Source organism: Carassius carassius, chromosome 38, assembly GCF_963082965.1.
Source record: "Carassius carassius chromosome 38, fCarCar2.1, whole genome shotgun sequence".
In the NCBI taxonomy this organism is placed as follows: Eukaryota; Metazoa; Chordata; class Actinopteri; order Cypriniformes; family Cyprinidae; genus Carassius; species Carassius carassius.
In genome coordinates this window covers 28,493,345-28,506,022 of record NC_081792.1, presented here as the reverse complement: position 1 = coordinate 28,506,022, position 12,678 = coordinate 28,493,345, and the positions used below count along the sequence as shown (strand labels likewise).

General features: G+C 35.8%; 1 long non-coding RNA gene across 1 annotated transcript in view; it reads left to right on the top strand.

The window, feature by feature from the left end:
• LOC132119724 (uncharacterized) overlaps positions 1-7,373 on the top strand; it is a 56,975-nt gene extending 49,602 nt beyond the window's left edge. Inside the window, exon 3 of the long non-coding RNA XR_009426177.1 lies at positions 6,947-7,373. This is a non-coding gene — a long non-coding RNA (uncharacterized LOC132119724). The remainder of the gene's footprint in view (positions 1-6,946) is intronic.
• Positions 7,374-12,678: the final 5,305 nt, after the last annotated feature.

Here is a 12,678-nt window from a genome sequence, read left to right as displayed (position 1 = left end):
TAAACTTGCTCGGTAGCACACCTGGTACAGCATTGCACATTGATCTAATATTAAAGATTTTGGAATTTATATTTTCAGGTTTTATTCTAGTTGAAATTTTTGTAATTTTGTTGTGTGGTTTTGTCATTTATTATTTTTTTAATTATGTCTTTATATATATTAAACAAATATATTCTTTTATAATATAATTCTCTTGTCCAGAAGTGTGTCTAATCTAAATGTTGTACCTCTTTCTCTCTCTCATGCTGTGAATGAAGGTGATGGAGAGTTTACGGCTGTGTTTGCATGTGTTGAACTTTCTCTGAACTCTGGTTAACCCACTCAGACTGACCTAGTTGTGTGCATGATTGTGTGTGTAAGTGCTCAAACAGCAGGAGGTTTACATGACAAACACACACACACACACACACACACACACACACACACACATACACACACACTTTGGTGTAAGCCAATGTTTGTTACTTGCATACATGCTCATGTGTGTTTAGTGCATTGGATTCAAATTTCAATATCTGATTTCAGTGTTTGTGTTTGTGTATAATTTGAATGCATAGCTGTCCATGTCTCGTTATCTGTCACGTGACCTTTGCCCCCAAAATACTGAAGCATAATAGCTGCTTTATATGTGTGAAGACTGGAGTAATGATGCAGAATGAAATAACAGTTTAACATATATTCACAGAGAAAACATATTCTTTTAAATTGTAATAGCATTTTACTGTATTTTGTTAGGGTTAATATGCGGCTTAATATTTTTGTGGAAACCGCTATGTATATTTTTCAGCATTATTTGAACAAAAAGTTCAAAATAACAACATTTATTTGAAATAAAACTCTTTTGTAACATAAATGATTTACTGCCACTTTTGATCAATTTAATGCAACCTTGGTGAATAAAAGTATACAGTACGTATATTTCAAGAAAATAACAACAGACTTTTTAACAGTAGTGTTTTTTCTTTTATAAGGAACTATAAGAACCATAAAGCATCTCAAAAATAGAGATGATTGTTTTTTGCTTGAAATCCAGCACAGAAACGAAACGGATGCTTTATTTTTATAAGTGAGCTTTGATAAGCGTTTGACCGCATGTTGTTCTCTCAAGACATCTCGTGCAATATTAATACTCTGTACTCTTAAAAACATAATTCCTGACAGAGTCAAAGTGGTTTAATGAATGAATATTTGATCAGGAGAATATCGTGTCCTGTGGGAACGCTGGGTGAACTTGTATTGGGTGAGAAGGGAGGGCACTTGGACTCGAGACAGATTGTCTCGTTTTAGCTCTTCTATGATTTGGTTACTTGTTTGGGAACAAGTTGAGAGGTCTTTTGTGTGTGGAGTAAACGACAAACGACCCATCAACCTTTAGGAGTTGGAAACAACGAGCGTGTGGAGGTCTGCGTCCCTCCGGGAGCTTCTGGGATTGACCGACGGGAGTTTAGGGGTTTCATAGCGTCGCATCTGTGCTTTTGAACCAGAGAACCTTGGATTGAAAAGGTTTAAATAGTCACTTAAATGTTGTGGACTGAAGAGACAGTTCACCCAAAAATGTAAATACTGTTCATTTACTCACTCTTTTAGGCCATACTATATGCAAGTGACTTTTTTTCTTCTTTAGAACAGTGAAGAAGATTTTTAGCTGAAAACGTGGTCCTTGGTGATTCATAAAATGCATGTCAGCAGATGCATGATTTGGAGAATTATAAAAGCATATACAGGCAACACAACACCAATGCACATGGCTCCTGATAAGATATTGAGGTCTTATGAAGCGAATCAATCAGTCTGTGCAAGATTCTGAATATTATTTACAATATTATTATCTGTGATCTAGAGCCTGAGGCAAATGGGGCGATTCTTTTCCACAAACTGGTTCTTTTAGTGAGGTTTGTTTCAATTAACTGGTTCAGTTCACTAGTTAATTTACATAATCACACAATGACGTCACGCATATGCAATTAAATTATTATTGCATCTAATAATGATTTGAAATGTGGATTTTTTGCATGTCTAAAATATAACGTGAATAAACTAAACTACTGTGTTCCTGTAGCTCAAGTGCGTTAGCAAGCGCAAGGTTGGGGGTTTGAATCCCAGGGAACACATGTTAAGAGAAAATTGTTAGCCTGAATGCAATGTAAGTCGCTTTGGATAAAAGCGTCTGCTAAATGCATGAAAAAAAAACTAGTTTCACCTTTTAACGTAAACAATTAGAAACCATTAAAATTTTCATTTCTCCCTTTCATTCAAGTGGTCAGTACATGCATGTGGATACCAGCGGCTCATCTGTCTTTGGTTGAAGGAACTGGAGTGCAGAATCAGTTCATACATCACAGGATCAGATACATCGCTGTTTTGGCTCTGAGAGTCTGGATTACAGATAATAATGTTGTAAATAATGTGCAGTTTCTTGCACAGACCAATTGTTTGTCTGTGTGCTGCAGGATGACACACAAACTGCATTTCCGGGTTTTCTAGTCTCAGTTTGTTTCACAGAAGTAGCAGGAGGCAAACAGACACAAACGAACCTTGTCACAACTTGATAGACATGAATAAAGGCTGACAGGTCTTGTAGGGTGCTAATCGAGGCGTGTGTGAGTATATCTGTGTTTTCATGCCTGCCGAGGGTGATTTCACTCAGAGCTTATTAATAAAACAAGCCTTCAAAACAAGAGCTGCGAACATGTACTGTAGTGGGATTAGATTCATAATTGATAGTTAGTGGTGTTTAATTCACGCATAATTATTGACATTGCTTATACTTGTAGTAATTTCCCCAGCAGAGTCTGTGCTGCAAATATTAATGATTCCTCTAATAATATGTCCTGTTCAGGAAGTGATCAAATGCACAAATTTTACTTGCTGGAATATAAAAAAGTCATGAAAGTACCACTGATTTACGATGATGACCTGAGCTATATCTAGGGGCAGTATGAAACCACCTACCAACCACTAAAAACACTGAGCAATGTGCTAAAAGTGCCCTAAATGCATCTACATACATATATTTAGTTGCAGTTCAACTGGTGACCACTAGAGGTCCTGAAAAGCTACAGTTTATGCTTCTTTAGAGACAAACTGCATGTGTGATAAGAACATGCATTTTAAACAACCAGTCAGTTATTCAAGATTGTTTGGGAGATTGAATTGATTGTTTTCACTGTGATGCTAATTTAAAAGACTTGTTTGTTTACACTCGTAATAAAAAGGGCAGCCTGGGTTAGCAACAACAAAACACACACAGCAAAACGTGACAGTGACGCAGGGCCCTGGCAGACAGGATGTTGATTATGTTCTAGATTAACAGCTGCTTGCAGGAGTCTATGTACACACACACACACACACACACACACACACACAGTTTGTATTGTCTATTGTTGCATTATTTCATCCACTGCCACTAAATTCCACTTAATCTGAATTTATCTTTGATAAATCACTTCCACCCTATCTGTTCGGTGTGTGTGTGTGTGTGTGTCTCTTGCTGCAGGGCTAAAGCTGTTGTTGCCACACATGCTGTTGTGTTGCTGATTAAATATTTGTCATCAGCTGCTCAGGTCAAGCAAACACAAACACAAACAGGGAGTAGCATGCTCAGATTAACACATGTACTAATGCACCAACTCTCTCTCTCTCTCTCTCTCTCTCTCTCTCTCTCTTTCTCTCTCAAACCTGAAACACTTAAAATATGTAAGATTCAGCTTTATTTTGCAATTGCTTCAAACATGCATTATTGTGCATGCAACAACACTGCTTCAATAGTGAACACTGTTATTAAATGTGTCAGTGAGAGATTAGAAATAAGCACACAATAAACAAGAACAGCAACACCCTAGCAACCACCCAAAAACATAGCAACTGCATAGAAATACAATCAAAATCCAAGGTGTTTTGAAGGTTTGTTTTGATTTTGAACACCTAAGAAACAGCACTTCTGCCCTGTCCTGTAATATTCCACTTTCATTTGGAATTCCTTAAAACATGCATTATTATGCATGCAAACAGCAATGATTCAATAGCGCATGCTGATTAATCACTGAGAGATTAGAAATAAACTAAGAAGACAGGCCCTTCATTCTGTTCCAGTTTGCATGCTTTCCTGCCCTGTGAGCATGTCTATTAACCTACAGACAAGCATGCAGTGAGTGTCATCATTAGGATGTTGACACATTGCTTAATTGGCTTTGGACCTATAGGCAGATTAGCGTTCTGGAATAGCAGGATTATCGATGTCGTATGTTGGCAGGGTTAAAATACATCTTCACAATGAAGTGAACAATGAATGGAACTGCAGTCACAAGCTATTATTACCTTAATGTTTAGACATTTTCCCAGAATGCACCATCAGCTGCAGCTAAAACATATTTGAGCATATGAACAGTTATTGGCTTTTTTTAGCATGTTGATAAAACAGTTGCACAACAACACCTTAATAACAACATAATATACTAAGATGTTTTGAATGGTGTTTTTGTTTAGTATGTTCTTATGCAGTTATACAGCAACACCCTTGCAGCCACTTAGCAATATAATGAATTACTTTTTAAATTCCTGATTTTAAATATGATTTACGTACCTGTTAAAGAAATAGCTTGAATTTTTTAAATACTTAGTTTTTATACTGATTAAATCAATTGTTAGTTTATTTGTTGTTTTTTTTAAGGAAGTGTAGCTGTCTGAGACCAAAAACGGAGAAATGCAGAGTAATAACTGCTAGCTTTGTGTCTTCAGATATATTAATTTGGTAAAGCGTCTGTGAATGTGACTATGTCAGTTTTCTGCACTAGTTTCAGTTGGTAAAAGTGTTTTAAGCTCAGAATGTAATGTTTTGTTGAAAGCTGTTGCAGGTTAAGAGCTATTCCTGTTCATGAGTTCTGGTGGACTCTAAGGTGCCCTTCATCTAGCTGTAGGACACTCATAACTCTGTGTGTGTGTGTGTGTGTGTGTGTGTCTGTGTGTGTGTGTGTGTGTGTGTGTGTGTGTGTGTGTGTGTGTGTGTGTGTGTGTGTGTCTGTGTCTGTGTGTGTCTGTGTGTGTGTGTGTGTGTGTGTGTGTGTCTGTGTGTGTGTGTGTGTGTGTGTGTGTGTCTGTGTCTGTGTGTGTCTGTGTGTGTGTGTGTGTGTGTGTGTGTCTGTGTCTGTGTGTGTCTGTGTGTGTGTGTGTGTGTGTGTGTGTGTCTGTGTGTGTGTGTGTGTGTGTGTGTGTCTGTGTCTTTGTGTGTGTGTGTCTCTGTGTGTGTCTCTGTTTGTGTGCCTGTGTGTGTCTGTGTGTGTGTGTGTGTGTGTGTCTGTGTGTGTGTGTCTGTGTGTGTGTGTGTGTGTGTGTGTGTGTCTGTGTCTGTGTGTGTGTGTGTCTCTGTGTGTGTCTCTGTGTGTGTGCCTGTGTCTGTCTGTGTGTGTGTGTGTGTGTGTGTGTGTGTGTGTGTGTGTCTGTGTGTGTGTGTGTGTGTGTGTCTGTGTGTGTGTGTGTGTGTGTGTGTGTGTGTGTGTGTGTGTGTGTGTGTGTGTGTGTGTGTGTGTGTCTGTGTGTGTCTGTGTGTGTGTGTGTGTGTGTGTGTGTGTGTGTGTGTGTTAATGTACTCTATGCACTTGCCATACCAGCAATGAATGATAGCAATAACAAAACATTATATGAAAACTCAAGAACAGGACAGCACTAGTCCATATATATATATATATAGCAAGATGTACTCAAGTGCAATATTTCAGCATCACAGTCTCATTACAGTGAGCTCATCTGCTCAGTGTTTGACCATGAGGATCTACACAGTGAATCTCCACCTGTTTGACCTTGTAGCTTAACGTGGACAGTCTGGCGAATGGCAAAATGGCAAAGGATTTTCAAATGACTCCATATAGTGCCATTGAAATGGTCATAATCTCACAGATAATAGACATGCACCATTCTTATCGACGCCTGTCACCAAGCTGTCAGTTATAGCAACATCTACATGCATTTTCTGATTCCGATTGTTTCAGATATCAGTTGTCGATTAATGTCAATGAGGTCAGCCGACGACCTTCAACCTTCTTCCCCATACAGACATAGCTCCTTTGTCGAAAACCACAAATGTGCGTAATCGGGGTTAGGGTTTAGTGTAATGCGTTTAAGACAGTTGACCAGAGTTTGGCAGTTCCTCGTTGCCTACTGCTTTGCTTGACAATTGCCTGGCAAGATTATGCTGGATAGATGTTTGGGTCACCTAAGAGGATTGAAGGCTCGACATACCCGATAATACCTGACACCTGGAGATGGAGGTACTGTAAGGAGAGACGGACGTTTTCTCAGTTCAGCGCTGATGACATTAGGAATATTATAAGGGTCAAATACAACATAAGTTCTAAAGCATAAATCAGCATTAATATCTAGTTTGCTCTACTCATGAACTGCCTTTTTAGACGAGAAATTAGTGAACACTGAGCAACCAACCAAGTTTAGTTTTTATGTGCTGTTTAGGATGTGACTTTTATTGTCTTTAAAGGACTTATTTGTGTCTTATATGCTCACCAAGGCTGCTTTTATTTGTTTAAAAGTACAATGAAAAATCAGTAATGTTATGAAATATTAATAAATGTAATTTATTCCTGTGATGCACAACTGTATTTTCAGCATCATTACTCGCATGTGTCACATGATCTTCAGAAATCATTCTGATATGCCGATTTGCTGCTCAAGAAACATTTCTGATTATTATTATATGGTGAAAACAGCTTCATATTTTGGTGGAATCCGAAATGCATAGAAAGTTCAAAAGAACAGCATTTATTTGAACTGTCATTTTTGATCAATTTAAATGCATCCTTGCTGACTAAAAGTATTAATTGCTTTGTATATTTGTATATCCTGCAGATCCAGAGTGATTATTCCCATTATATTTGGGTACAACATGCTACTTCATAGACATTAAGTTCACAAATAACTCTGAATATCTCTTTAACAGAGTAAACGATGTACACAGGGACTTCCGGTGTTGACATGAGCCTGCCTTTGTTTTTCCAACACTCTTTTGCGACATGCCAGCTTCATCATTCCCCCTCCGTATGCAGACTCCCTCGTGTTGGCATTGTATTGCCAACAAAGCTCAGGCATGATAAATTGTTAAAGCTCCAGATATCCTCTTGCCACAGGGCTGCTCTGTCAGAGGACGAGCTGTCAAACATGGTTGTGGGAAGGCGGCCGTGAAAAGCGAAGGCTGTCTGGTGCTGCTACTGTCTGAAGGGTATCACACATGCTGGTCAAACGAGGGCACACACACACACACACACACACAGCAGCAGTGGACAGTGAGTATTTGTGCTTTGCTGAAATGCCATAGCATGCATGCATTTCAATGCATTTTATTTTGTTGAGCAGATGTGTATAATAAATGTCTTGACTAGGATCCATGTGATACATGTCGTATCTTTGAGGTCATCTGTGCATGTAATCTACACCCAGTCAACTGTGATGCACATGAGTTCTGTTCAACATGTTTAAAACAGAGATTATAGCTGGCCATAAACACTGCGAGTTCAGAAAGATGAATGAATCAAATATAAGAGAAGATATCCAGATCAGTTTTTACAGATTTCCATTTCATAAATAAATGCTGTTCTTTTGAATTTTCTGTTAATCAAAAGAATCCTGAATTATTTTTACAAATAATTTGAAGCAGCACAACTTTTCACAACGTTGATAATAGTCAGAAATGTTTCTTTAGGAGTAAATAATCATATTATTCTGATTTCTGAAGATCATGTGACACTTGAAGACTGGAGGAATGATGCTGAAAATACAGCGGAGCATCACAGAAATAAATTACACTTTACAAAATATTCAAAAAGAACACAGTTATTTTAAATGTTAATAATATTTCACAATATTACAGATTTTACAGTATTTTTTTTTACAAGTATTTATATATAAATATATAAATATGTAGTATTTCATAATATTTGCAAATCTAAATTCTTATAAATTATTTATATATTTAATATATTTGTAAATATAAATATATATTTATATTTTAGACTTTTCAACTTAAAATTTGTAAATCTGTCATAATATAATATTACAATTACAATTACAATTGAATTACAACTGTCCAAAAGTAAGTATCTTTAAGTAACTCTAGTTAACTCTAATTAGTTAATCAAGTCAAGTCACCTTTATTTATATAGCGTTTATACAGTACAGATAGTGTCAAAGCAGCTTTACAGTGTTAAACAGGAAAAATGTGTGCTGATAATACAAGATAATAATCCAAAACAGTCAGTTTATCAGTCAGTTCAGTGTTGATTCAGAGATGTCATCGTCCAGCTCAACTCTCTCTTATTTTTTATATTTTATTCAGTGGCGGACACAGGCTTCCATAGCTTTTAAACATAATCATCATTGGTTAAAAAAAAAAAATGCATTCAAAATCTCCATGTATTTCATGCACCGTATATGCATTATTAGTAGACAGATGAAACAAACTAATAAGGGTGTAAAAAAAACTGTGCATTTTCTAAAAGTGATCATAGTTGCACTGATTTGATTGTGAATGGATGAGATGTAACAGACATCCTGCAGATCAACCTTTAATATTAAGGTTTATGATCTTTCATCAGCATCACCGAGGAAAGAGTCGAATGGTTTCCTACTGTGATAATCTGCAGTAATCTTACAAATATCTATTTGACAAAAGATTTAATCTGATTTATTGATGCCTCTGAATGTGATATGATGAGTACTTGCTAGTACAAAGCATTTGATTTCATAGATGTGTTCTTACCTCACCTTTCCTCTGTGATTGTTTGTCTGCAGGAGTAAATCCATGTTTATGGTGTTTGGTTTCAAACTCGAGGATTAAAACACGTTCGGTGTCACCAAGAATAAAACAAGGCCTTTGTGTGTGGAACATTTATCAGAGCGGAGCTCCACGTGTCTTTCTCGTGTCAAATCTTGAGTGATTGTGATCAAGTAAAGGTCAGAATAAGGTCAGTAATATCTCAAGATGAACTCTTCCTGGACTGAAGCAGCTCATCTTTACTTGATTCTCCATCAATCATGTTTTACAGTCTCAAATCTGATCCTCAGGATCTTTTGAGGAGCGTTTGTTTCCAGAAATGTTACAGCTTTTGTGTAAACAGCTGCTGTACTGTTATAAAGATCTCATTGATTTACATTACAAGCGTCAGAACTTCATCATATAAATATCATCATCTGCACCAAATTGCACATTTTTGGTCATTTTTTCTCCATGTTTTCACTGTGTAAGACTTTATGAATCAGAAAAGCCTGATATATATATATATATAAAACAAATGCATTTTTTTCATTTTATTTTGTCTAAAGGTCTGAAAGCTAAAAACAAAAAATTCACTTTTATTTGATATGACAGGCTTTACAGGATTAAAGCTGCTGTGTCTGACCTTAAACCTACAAAGAACAAGTTTGCAATGTTCTCTATCCCATGAAAACTTGTAGTGTTTTCAAAATAAGGCATAAATTCTGTTACATAATGAAAGGGATTTGGATGAATGTTTTATAATAGAGTTGTGCTACGGTAAAAAGCTTCTTCCAGATCCAAGCAGATGCATAATTCATCCTCCATGATTTGGTTGCGAGGTGTCGTTTACACAATCGCCGTTTGACCTGCTATTGCTTTTGATAACACTGAGGAGTGTTTTGAACCCTGTTAAGTGTGGATTTTAAATAGATTCGATTGAAAAGTTCACTGGTTTTCACTTTCCAGTGCATTGGTGGTTGTTCCTGTAGCTCTGTGAACTGATAAAACACATTTGGATCAAAGCATCTGCCAAATGCATGAATTAAAAAGTGAGATTGCCTCTTTGTTTTTAGTTAGTGCTTCTTAACTACTTTTGTTTCAGGATTTCACATTTGAGACTTCAATACCTGTAGACACACTATATTCTGCTCTTATTGCAAGTTACTTGTTTGTTTACATAGTGCAGCTATAATATAGCCTGGCTTGTATTTATTTATATATATATATATATATATTTTTTTTTTTTTTTGTAGGAGTAATATAAGATGACCTGACAAAATTGTAGGATGCGGTGGATTTGTGCCAGTGTTATTTTATTATGATGTATATTAATAGTATGTATTTATATTTTATCATTTTATCAAGTTTTTCATAATATTTCTATGTGTGCCTGGGTTGTATTTTCTTGAAGATTTGTGGTACTAATAAAAGTTAATTTTAGTTTGTTATTAATTTATTAGCAGTGGATTTGTGCAAGTGTTATTGTATTGTTAGTTATATAATATATTACAGTATTTATTAATAATTTTATGTAGCATTTTTTTTTTTTTAGTTTTTAATTTCATTTATTGTAAGTTGTATTTTGTCATGTGCTTTTATTTTTATTTGTATTTTCTTACATTTTTCTGTATAGTTTTGAGCTTCTTAGTTTTGACGTCTGCCTAATTTATCACATTGGATTTGCATTATAGTTTTTAATTGGACAGATTTTCTCCTCTCTTCTAAAAGTTGGTAAGCTGTATCCTAGCCGTTCAGCATTTAATGGTCAGTTGTGACCCATGTTTTTGGGAAGCGACCAACCCGCTGAGAACCTCGGTTCACAAGAGTTGCACTGAACTCATTGACCTGCGGCATGGATGACCATTTCAGGACACTTTCTTTGGAGTTTTGCAACTTAATGAAGAAAGAAAGATAATTATTTGATCATTAAATCATTCTGCACTCAGTACATCACTCTGGGTTTGCTTGCTTCCATTTGCTTCATTGTCTTTGTAATTGTCACTGAAATCACTGCATCAGAAGACTCGTTATATAAACTAGTTGCTCGTAGATCGCTCTGGGGCAATGGCGTTGTCTTCTGTCACATTCGGGGGATGCCGGTGAGGCAGATGGTGTGAATCCATGTGACCGACCCTCATCCGTGTTGTGCCGAAGCCTGGCTTTGCTCCTGCGCTCTCTCCCAGTCTGAATCCTGTCTGAAACGGCGCTCAGCCGGACCACCTTTCGAGCCCAGCTGGTTGTGAGCACTAATGATGTCTTTATCTTGGTTGGTGATTATTCCAGACAGGCATAGTGAGAGTTAAGTGTGTCCTCTTTGTTCAGACAAGCACTGGCATGATACCAAATACACACAGTAATCTGAGTTTAGAGAAAAAACAGCTTTGATTATCAGCCACACAATCACTTTTTTGACTTTTTTAACCCAGTCGCTGTGTTGTGTTCGTTTGTGCCCATGCACTTGCGTCTGAATGGATGTGCCATTAGTGGAAATGATCAGTCTTTTTAGGTTGTTACACAACACTGGACAGTCAGAACATGGAGTACATACTGACACACACACACACACACACACACACACACACACATAGTGACGTACATCCTCTGTTTGCTCTGAATATATCAGACGTTAAGTTCAACCTCACACCTTTGCTGTAGCACTTCTATTGCAAAGATGCAGTCAAGAGATGATATATATATATATATATATATATATATATATATATATATATATAATATTACTAGATTAATTACATGACCAATTCTTATTAAATAATATAAAATGTAAATTAGATTGTGGGTTTGCTTTTCATCACCTAGTAAAAATATATTTTCAGATTTTATACAATTCCACATTTAAAAAATGCTTTTTAAAACGCTTAATTATTACCATTTTAGAATTATTTAAAGGAAATGTGCTAATGAAAGTTGTATTTTTTTATTTTTATTTCTTCTTTTTTTCATGAACACATTTATTGTTGTTTTTTCCTATTAATTAATAATAATCTAAGACTTCTGGAGAAATAACATATAAGATGATTTTGGACGCAGTTGATTTGTGTTATAGCACAACATTTAGCATATTTCATTAATTATGTTATTGTAGTATTTATTAATATACAATTTAGCTTTATTTTTATATTTCTAGTTTTATTTTTAGTTTTAATAATTTTTACGTGCTTCTGTTATTTGTATTCATTTTTATATTCATATCTAGCTTTAATTTATTTACATTTTAGTTATTTCAGTTTCTTTTTCTTAATTTTCATTTACATTTTAATATTTTAACAATTTACTATCATCCAAACATTTATTATTTAAACATTTTTGTTTTAGCTTTATTTCAATTGCAGAATTATGTTCTTTATAGTTTTAGTTAATGATAATAATGCTGATTTGTGTTGCATGTGTTTTGTAGGTTAATTAGTTTGCACTTCAAACAGATGTGTTACAAAACCATAAAGTTCAGCTAAACTATAGGCATAAGTTCTGTACACCACTTATTTGCTTCATTATCTCACCTGTGATATTTAACATAATTCCAGCATCTCTCTTACACATTTCTGCAAGATCAATAAAGCTATCAAATCCATTCAGAATGGAATATTCGGCTCATGAATTGAAATGCTTTTTGAAATACAACGTGTAGTTCTGGCACTCACCAGCAGGGGCCCATGTTAAACCTTGACTCTTTGGTCAGTAAGGTCATGTGATCTGCAGTGATATTGAATGCGACAAGCTTCCAATTCTGGGATGCTAAAGAGCTACAGATCAAGTGCAGCTGATGTAAAAACACACACGTACTGATACTGATGCTATAATTGCCAGTATATTTCCATCTGCATGTTAAATATAATGTTACAGCTGTTGATCTGAATCCTATTAGGTGTGTCTTGATGCTCCCAAATACTGAATGCATCTAG